The sequence below is a fragment of the Pteropus alecto genome, unplaced genomic scaffold, assembly GCF_000325575.1.
Source record: "Pteropus alecto unplaced genomic scaffold, ASM32557v1 scaffold359, whole genome shotgun sequence".
NCBI lineage: Eukaryota > Metazoa > Chordata > Mammalia > Chiroptera > Pteropodidae > Pteropus > Pteropus alecto.
Window position 1 is genome coordinate 3,746,376 of NW_006443119.1, and position 9,135 is coordinate 3,755,510.

Here is a 9,135-nt window from a genome sequence, read left to right on the forward strand (position 1 = left end):
ATTGCGTCGCCGCCGCCCGCCGCCCCTCGCTCGGCTCCTCCGCGGCCTCGTAATTCCTGCAGGGACTTAAGATTGGCCAAATTAACCGACCTGCTGAAGAGGCAGAGCCAGGCCAGCACCCAGGGGTTGGGCAACCCCGCGTGAGGCCACCCTTTGGAGCCTCTCGACCTCAGTTTCTGCATCACTCTTATGGGAACAATATATACAACTCTCGCTGCCCCGCTAGCTCACAGAATCGTTAGGATTAAATGGTATAATGTATTTGAACTGGATAGCACTATGCATTTGAAGATTATTTTTAGGGGAAGGCGGTGCCAGAGATCTTGTCCCTACCACCTCTAAATGGGGTGTGCAGCACTCCATAGGCAAGAGGCCCAGGCAGGGGACAGTTTCCTGAAATCATTAGATTGTGAGCTTCATGGAGGCAGGCAGTTTATCTTCCTCTACTACACCTACTCTCTGGCTATTGTCAGCGCAGTTCCCTAATCGTGTTCTCCACAGTCCAACCTGATGAGCCTAACCAGGCTCTTCTGAAGTTCACCCCAAGACTGACATACAGAAAATCTTTACCATTCCTCCCTCCCTGGTCCTCGCTTACTCTATGCCCACCTGCATCTTCCTCCTCTTATCAAGTTTACAAAGGAGAAATGGAAGTGGTGTAGAGTAACAGGAAAAATTCCAATGGGCAAAGATCGAAAATTCCCACGCTAGGAAATTCCCACTGGAAACCTTCCCTGCGGGCTAATCATGCTCATTGCTGCTGTAAAATCGCCCCCATTTTCCCTGGGTTCCTTCTACAGTGGAGACAATCTGAAAATTGTCTAGAGGGCTGTGCCATCAACACAGATACCTACCTGCGTGCAAAGGTAGCACTGAGTTCCTCAGGAGTTAGGCTTGTATCCCTCTACTATTTTATTCTTAATGAGATGTAGTAAATCAGATCCAGCGGAGCACTAAGCACTCACATTTACCTCCCCCTTCCCTCCAGTTCTTTCCCCCTAGCATCCTATTTCCCACTGATTTTCCTAACAACCTTACCTCCCATGTGCACCAAAGCTCACATTCCAAGGGAAGTCCACCTGATTTTGCCTCAAATTCTTCCCAAGGAGGAGCTCTCTGAATTGCAGTTTGCTCAGAGAGAGAAATCCAGAGCCCTCCCCCAGGCACGTAGGCCGCAGATGTGGACCATATAAGGAAAGATTTAGAAAAAGGATTCCAGACTTTCCAACCTTCCCTTCTTCCTGGGAATCATCCTCTCCCCACATTTCAAGGAAACCTGCACTGGCCGGGGTGGTATGTGGGAAGAAACTACCTGAATATGTAACCCCAAACCCAGTGCTCCAGAATTCAAATTCTAGAGTCAGGTGCTCTGCAGCTAGACCTTTGCAGGCTGTGTGAGTGTAGATTGGGGCAGGAGGAGAAACCAAGAAGAGATGATTTAAACCTTAGAGGCACCCCCACATTTATTTTCTAGGAGGAGTCAGGGGACCCAGGGTCCGGGAGCCCCAGTGCAATGGCGGATTAGGGTCTTTCCCTCCCCAGACAATGGGCTTCCCTTTCTCTCCCTGCAGCCCATGATGTCCTCAAAAAGTGATTTCTAAGTACTGACAGGCTCAGAGACCCCAGGTCTTGCCGAAAAGTACCTGGATCCCACTTATCCTAGTTTCAGCCTCACATTTGGGCTTCTAGATGTTTTCTTGGGGTATCGGGCAATCTGACCTCTAGTCAGCCTACAGACCTCTTTGCCTAGGGGTGGAGAAGGAACCCCAGATCTGATCACTCCCAGAACTCTCTTGCTCTCTAATGCCCCTGGGGGTCTGGGTGAGCCTTACTTTGATTGTGTCTCCTCTCCTGCCTTCCTCAGTGGGGGCTGCATTTTTATCAATGGGGGGAAAAGTGTGAAATTGTTACCTCTATCCCAGGATCAAAGATTTGATTTTTGCACCTTCCCCTCAAAAAGTCCTGTTCCTCCAGCCTATTCTTCTTTATTTCTTGTGCATGCTCTGACCTGTTTCCCCAAGATCCCAGTGCCACATTTTCCTGGATCTCCCTTTCTCCTTCTATGAAGTGCTGGCTAGCAAGGGGGCTTATTTTTTGGAAGAGGATCTGGGGAAAACTCCCTCAGGAACCAGCTCATCTCAAGCCCCCATTGCCTTGGATATAGGGGCCCAAACCCAAGTCCCCCACAACTCAACTCACAGTGTATGGAGAGGAGAGCAGCCGGCAGCAGAGACCCCTGGAGGGGAACGTCCATGCCCCTGACACCGCCCTCAACCCCAGGCCCCCTTGGAGGGTGGGAGCCGCAGACACTGCTGTTTCTCCTAAATGTAGCAGCAGCTCTGACTAGGACTTGCTATCTGTGTCATCCCCACTTCCCAGGCTCCCCTGCTCCTCTCCTGTTTCCACAGCAACCAGTCTGGTGACAGCTCTAGAGCATCCCCCTCCCCTCCCCAGTCCTGGGTACCACTAGAGGCTGAGCCACATGCCATCGCTATTTTTAGCCAAAGTCCCTCCTCTTGGACAACTCAGAGCTTGCCTCCTCACTCCCTCAGAAAAAGAAAGAAAAAGCCAGCATGCTGACTCTTTCCTAGGAAGCTCCTTGCTCTGGGAAAATATAGGCTCCAATATGTTTGGGAATAAGGTGTTTAGTTCCTGGGGATTCAAAGGCCATCTGGAAGCTGGCAGCTCATCACCTCCAACAGGGGCCTCTGGGTGCAGGTGCTGTTCTTGGGTCAGGTCCACCATCATGGTCTCCATTTTTGGGAAGACTACCCTGACCCAGAAAGAGGTACTTACAGGGAAAAGAGATCCACCAAGGAAGGGAAGCAGGGTAAGGAGTTTTAATCTTTGTCACTAATCTGTGATGTGACCCATAGGAGTCACTTAACTTCCCTTAACCACAATTGTATCTATTACAGGGTGTGGATATGTGCAAATAGCCCCCTTCTGCCTACTTCACAGGTGTGCAGATCAAATGAGGTAATATAAATAGAAGGGCTTTGAAGTGTATTTTATTAATAACAAAAAGTCTAGAAATAATCCAAATCTCCAATAGAGGGAAAAGGCTAGTTTAGGGCTCACTAACTATTCATTCAACAAACATTTACGGAGTCCAAGTGCCAAGCAATGTTCTAAGTGGGAGTGGTTACAGAAATGAATAAGTCTCTGCCTGGAGGAGCTCACAGTCCAATGAGGAGAAAGACACCGAAACACATAATATTAACATGACCACTAATCATTTGTTGATCATCAGCTATGATGTAGATATACACCTCATTCAAAAACCCTATGAGATGCCCTATGAGACAGATATTATTTTCTTCATTGAGAAAACTAAGACTGAGAAAGGTTAAGTGATTTATCAGATATCTCAGAATTTAGATAATGGCAGAGATAGTAGTCAAACTCACACATCTTTGTCATCCCCCCCCCCCATGCTGTTTCTAGTTATACTGCCTCAGTAATGTAATATTTGTGGCATATCAATATAATAGGATACTATGCATATGTGCATGTAGGTACACTGATATATGAAAAAGCAGAACATAAAAATATTCTTATAAATTGAACCTAACTTCATAAAAATAGCTGCAGGAACACTGATAAAAACCAAGGGAAAATTTAGGTGACTGGAAATACTTCGGTGTTCATTTTCTCCAGGGAAGTAATTAAAAGCAGAAAGTGGTATACAAATGCCAGGTATTATTATCAGTGTTATTATACCCAAGATTTTGATCTATTCTTCTCCAGATTCCTTAAAGTCAAAAACAAGAAAATATGAGCTAGAGAAGAGCAGGAAGAGATAGAAATGGACACCAGAGGGTTAGAAGTTCCTGAAATGAACTCCCAAGATGGGATAGGTGGTACTGAATAATACGATTTCTGGAGGCAGTGACCTGGGATCAAATCCCAATTCTGTCTATTACCAGCTGGGTGACTTTGAGCAAGCTATTTAACCTCTTTAAACAGTTTCTTTACCTAAGAATTGAGACTAACTGTATTACTCATCTCTTGGGGTTGTCGTGAGGATTACATGAGGCAATGCCTGGCATATTGTAAGTGCTCTGTAAATGTTCACTACATCTTCATCCTTCTCCTTGTCATCATGCTCATCATCCCAGGCATCTCCTGAAATCTCCATCCAGCCTGCGTTGCCTTTCTCTGTCCTGGTACCACCCAAGGAGACCTGCAGGGGGCACTCCTGGTACATGGCCTTCCTCTCCCCAGCCCTCTTGCCCGTGTTCCTTGTTCCAAGTGGAAATATCGAGTTTTCAGCCGAGATTGGCATCAAGAGGGCTGTTAAAGCCCCAGTCAACATCCCCGACTTCTGGTCCTGGTCCTGTCACCTGAGCCTTGGGACTTCTAGTCTGCTCCTCTCTGTCCTGCCAAGCAGCTGCTCACGTTGGTTCCGCTGTGCCAGGAGCTCAGAGAGAAGAAACCAAACTCCTGGGCAAGAACGCATTTGCATAGAACTGGCCCCATTTCCTGAAGGGGGGCATCACAGGACTGGCAGGGCCTTCCAGAAGGTAGATCAACCAGCCCTCTGCCTCAGTCCTGAGTCTAGCCTAACTGACAAGGAAGAAGGCCACCACCCTCTCCCCTGATTTACTGATCCGGCAGATTCTAGATTTTACCTGGTATATAACCTCAATTCCTGTTTATCATTGAGCTCGAAGAGAGGAGGGAAAAGAAAGTTTTCTTTGGTACCAGTACGCAGAAAAATGGGCAAGATCCCAGCTTTCAGATATTATGAAATAAAGAAAGTAACTTCATAAGGAATCAATATAATATATCAGTACAGTTGTGATGCTGGGAGATTGGGTTTGGAACTGGGGAATACTGAGGGCAGGAGGGCACAGCTGGGGCCACATAACTGGTTTATGAAGACCCTTGGTACAGACTTCTTTGGGCAGATGTGTTCCTTATGGCATGTAGCTTGGAGAGAAGGTGGTACTTTGAGGCAATACTACTACTATTACTACTACTACTACTACTACTACTACTACTACTACTGCTACTACTACTGATGATGATAATAATAGGACTCATTCCAGCTGACATAGCTCTGAGCCACAGCGCAAGAATTGGTAAGTAAATGCAGTTCAGTTCTCAACTTGCCCCCTCAGCGGGCGACCTTGTGCAGTCCACAAACTGTACAACTGTGTATGGAAGCCCTGGAATCAACCAATCTGTGAAGCTTTTCATGAACAAGATCATGAGACTTCTTGGGTAAAAGCTTGGAGGTGGGGAGGAAACATGATGAGGAAAACAGCAGATGGTTGAGGATATGAGTATAATGGAGCAGGGAGGCCTATCTGGTAGATTATAACAATATCTATAAATTCAAGGGAGTTGAGACCCTAGAAAACTCCAAGCAGAGAGAGGATATGGCTGAAGGAGTGGATGTGGCCAGAGGAGATTAGAGTGAAATGAGAGAAGCAGGGGACAACTCCAAGACAGATGGAACCCCACTGAGCTCCTGAGGCCGGGGGGCTTGCTGGCTTTCTGGTGTTTTCAGCAGAGCTAGAAGATGAGAAGACTTCTCATACATGGCTCTATCTTGCTTTATAGGATTGCATGGTGGTAGACCAGGATTTACAAGCCATGGCTTTTAGAGGTAGTCCAGAATTAGTCCTCACTTTACAGGCAAGAGATGTGTCCCAAGAAAACAGACAGCACTAAGACTCAGGACTCCTGGGTCCTGGTCCCTTGTTGTTTATTTCTTGTTGCCTTTTTCCTACCTCAGTGCATTGGTGTTAGTGGAATTTTATCCATCAGACTCAATTGGAAAGTTGTTAGAGGAACCACCTAGTTGAAGATATTCTGGAAAGAATCCTTTAGTAATGTGATTAGGCATACCTTGATTTATGTCTTATAAATGTGAGTTTGTGTAGATTGCATTTACTGAAAAGAGGCAGTATACCTAAATAATGATCCTCAGTGACTGAGGGGTGGGGGTTGTAGTTCAGCCCATCTCTTAGATTTCTCCTCTGTAGTATGAATCATGAATCATCTAGCTATGAGGCACCCCAATATTCATGGAAATTATTCAGCCTTGTGGGGCCTGAACACTAAAATATCACTTGGAATCCTGTGGTGAGCATTGTCAGGGTCTCTACTCTTTCCAGCCAACTCCTCTGACTGTGAAATGTTGCCTGTTCTGAGCCTCGTCATGCTTCCTGACCCAAAGCTTCCCTCATCCCTTTGCCCACACCTGCTTCTCCCAGCAGAAGCCCCTCTTGTGGATTTTCCTTCCAGAACAGGTTACTCACCCCTGCTCCCCTCCCGCATGCTCTGAGGGAACCTGCCACATTACAAACAAGGTGAAAGGAGAGATGAGGCCAAAGTTGGAAAGAATGAGTTTGAAAGAAGCGGCCAAGAATAAGAAAGACGTAACTTTCTAAACTGAGAGAAGAGAGGGAGGTCCTCAAAGAAAGATGGTTCCCCTGACTGCCATTTTGTGTAGTGGACACTGGACATCACAATCCTGGCAAATTTTTCATGCCACATATGCTCATGTTGACGATGATTATGTTTAAACCATGCAGATTCACCCTAGTATTACACTGAGACAAGCTTTGGAGCCAAACACACATGGATTCAAGTTCCGAATCTAACAAATTTCTACCTATGTTACATAGACAAGCCACTTACTCTCTCTGAACCTCAGTTTTCCCATCACAAGTAATATATTTATCATGCATAGTAAACACTCACAAATACTAATTTCCTATGCTCTTTTATCATTGATTCCCTATTGGGACCCTAGTGACTATTCTAGGATTTCTCTTTTGCAGAAAACTCTAAAAATTAAAAACTGACATTTGATATGTACAAAGTATATTCCTTTGTACATGATACATGATGGATGGATGTATATATGTTATAAAACATAATTTAAGGACAAAAACTCAAATTACTTTTACAATTAGAATTACTTTTACAATTAGAAAGCTATAGTGCCATTCAAGCTATCTGTGCACTTTTCTACAATCTCTTACCCCTGCACTTCTAGAATGTCTAAACTCTTTCTAATTGCCCAGCCGCCCCCCCACCCCGAGTTTTAGTAAATGACTCTTCTGCTCTACAGAAAAGGTAAAGACCATTTGGAAGGAACTTCCCTAGAGACTTCTTCTTCACCACAAGGTATCTCTTTGCGCTCCCTGCCTTTGATTCTTCCTTCGCCCTCTCAGAGGAGTACCCCAAGTGCTGAGTTAAGGAGTTTGAACTGTGACCAGTAAGCAAATGGCACCTGTTTGGAGTTTTGCTACAAGGGCACAGGGACTGACATAATGAATACAGGTTGCCTTTTCCTTTGAGACTAGAAAGAAGGGTGAAGGGTGAGTCAGTGTCCTGGGGTGCTAGTGATCTTCCTGATCCTGGTAGTAACTCTGGTGAGAGGTGATGGTGCTCTGGACCACAGCCACGATGATGAGATTGAGAGGAAAGGAACAAGATTTAGGTGATTTAGAAAAATAGAGACACTATTTAGATAAGGGAGATGAGGTGAGGAGGAATGAAGAAACTAGGGATTGCTGTCATATTTTTCCCGTCATTCAAACCATCTTGCTTACCTCCTGATTAATTTTTCTAAAATTCCACTATGTTCCCCCCTCACCCCCATCCCCCGTCCCCCTTGAGAATGTGCAATTGCTGTCCATTGCCTTCAGAGGCTCAGGGCTGCCCAGGAACTGGCACAGCTCAATATTTACTGCAAGTCTTCCCCATAACACACTCTGCCGGTGGTGCCTGATCTGTAGCCCAGTACCTCCCCCCTTAGGTGCAATTTGAAATGTACATTTATCCGTCATATGGCTTTTAGAGGCTGACCTAAGCTAAAAACGTCAAGTTTCTTTGCTTTTTTTCAAGATATATATCAACCCAATATGATAATACTGATTAGTAGTTAAATATCTATGATGAACAAACACGAGGAAATAATTATTTTCTTCATTAATAGATGCCAAGGGTTGGAGATTGTGAATAAACACCTCTCAAAACATGGATTCTGATGATGATGAAGTCCTTGGTGGTGAAAAGGTTGACAAACACCACCACCCTGTCCTCTAGTCCAATGGACCAGCTTGCTGCAGTTTTCCAAGCAGACTTATATTTTCATTTCCCCCCTAAGACTTTGTGAATGCAGTCCCTCTGCCTTAAATGCCCTTCCCACCATCTCCCAGTACCTAAGTCTTCTGCATTCTCATAAGGGCCCTTATGAGATGTCACCTGTGTCCTCCCACATCTCGGAGGACCCCCTAAGTAGAGTGATCTTTCCCTCTCTGCAGCCTCCAGCTCCCTATCTCTCTTTCGAGACCTAGTGTTACATCTCGCATCCAGGACCTCACCCAGTACTTAGGGAATGGTGAACAACATGGAAATTGTGCTGAACGATATAACCCTGTAGCCCTCGGAGCCCAGCCCCTGTCCACCCCACTGGGCTGCCCTGAATGCATTTCCAGCTCATTAACTTGGCCCAGGCCTGCCCCCGCCGGCTCCCGCTCTGTTCCCCACTCTGAAACGACCTCCTCCTTCTCTCTTCCCTGTCATCTTGCCAGCGCAGCTTCTATCGCTTCGCGGATCGTCTCATCGTTTCTCTTTCCCCGGAGCCTGTCTGCGTCTCTGTCTTCGGGTGTTGAGCTCTGCCCTGCGTCTCTCTCCGTCTAGGCTCCGCTCCGGAGCGCCCTACGCCCCGCCCCCTGCCCGAGCACCTCCAATCCCGGCAGCGCGGGCCTGGCGCTCCACGCTCCCATTGGCCGGTCCGGAGACCCCCCCCCCCGCCTCGCCCGCCTGGCTCCCTCCTCCAGGCCCTCCATTCACACAAAGTTTGGCTCCGGAGTTGCGGAGGGAGGGGGCGGCCCGGCCCGGCCCAGCTCTACCCCTAGCCGGCCCGACCCCGGCCCCGGCCCCAGGACCAGTCCTTATCTGATCCCAGCTCCGGTTTAAGAGTCCTGGCCCTGACCGTCACACAGCTCGTTTCCTCACTCCTGCCCGCCCCGTCTGTCTGTCTGTACCACTACCCATCCGAGGGGCTACTCCACCCGGACCCAAGGTAAGTCCCCGGCCCTGATGAGGGAGTGCTGCCGCTTCCTCCGGAGTCCTGTCCACTTTGCTCTCCAGTTATAGGGGCCACAA

At 47.2% G+C, this 9,135-nt stretch overlaps 1 protein-coding gene across 1 annotated transcript in view; it reads left to right on the forward strand.

Moving 5' to 3' along the window:
• Positions 1-8,835: 8,835 nt before the first annotated feature.
• The window catches only part of KCNJ10 (potassium voltage-gated channel subfamily J member 10), a 28,548-nt gene continuing 28,248 nt past the window's right edge, over positions 8,836-9,135 (forward strand). Inside the window, exon 1 of the mRNA XM_006922905.2 lies at positions 8,836-9,052. The gene's annotated coding sequence lies outside the window, so the exon portion shown is untranslated. The remainder of the gene's footprint in view (positions 9,053-9,135) is intronic.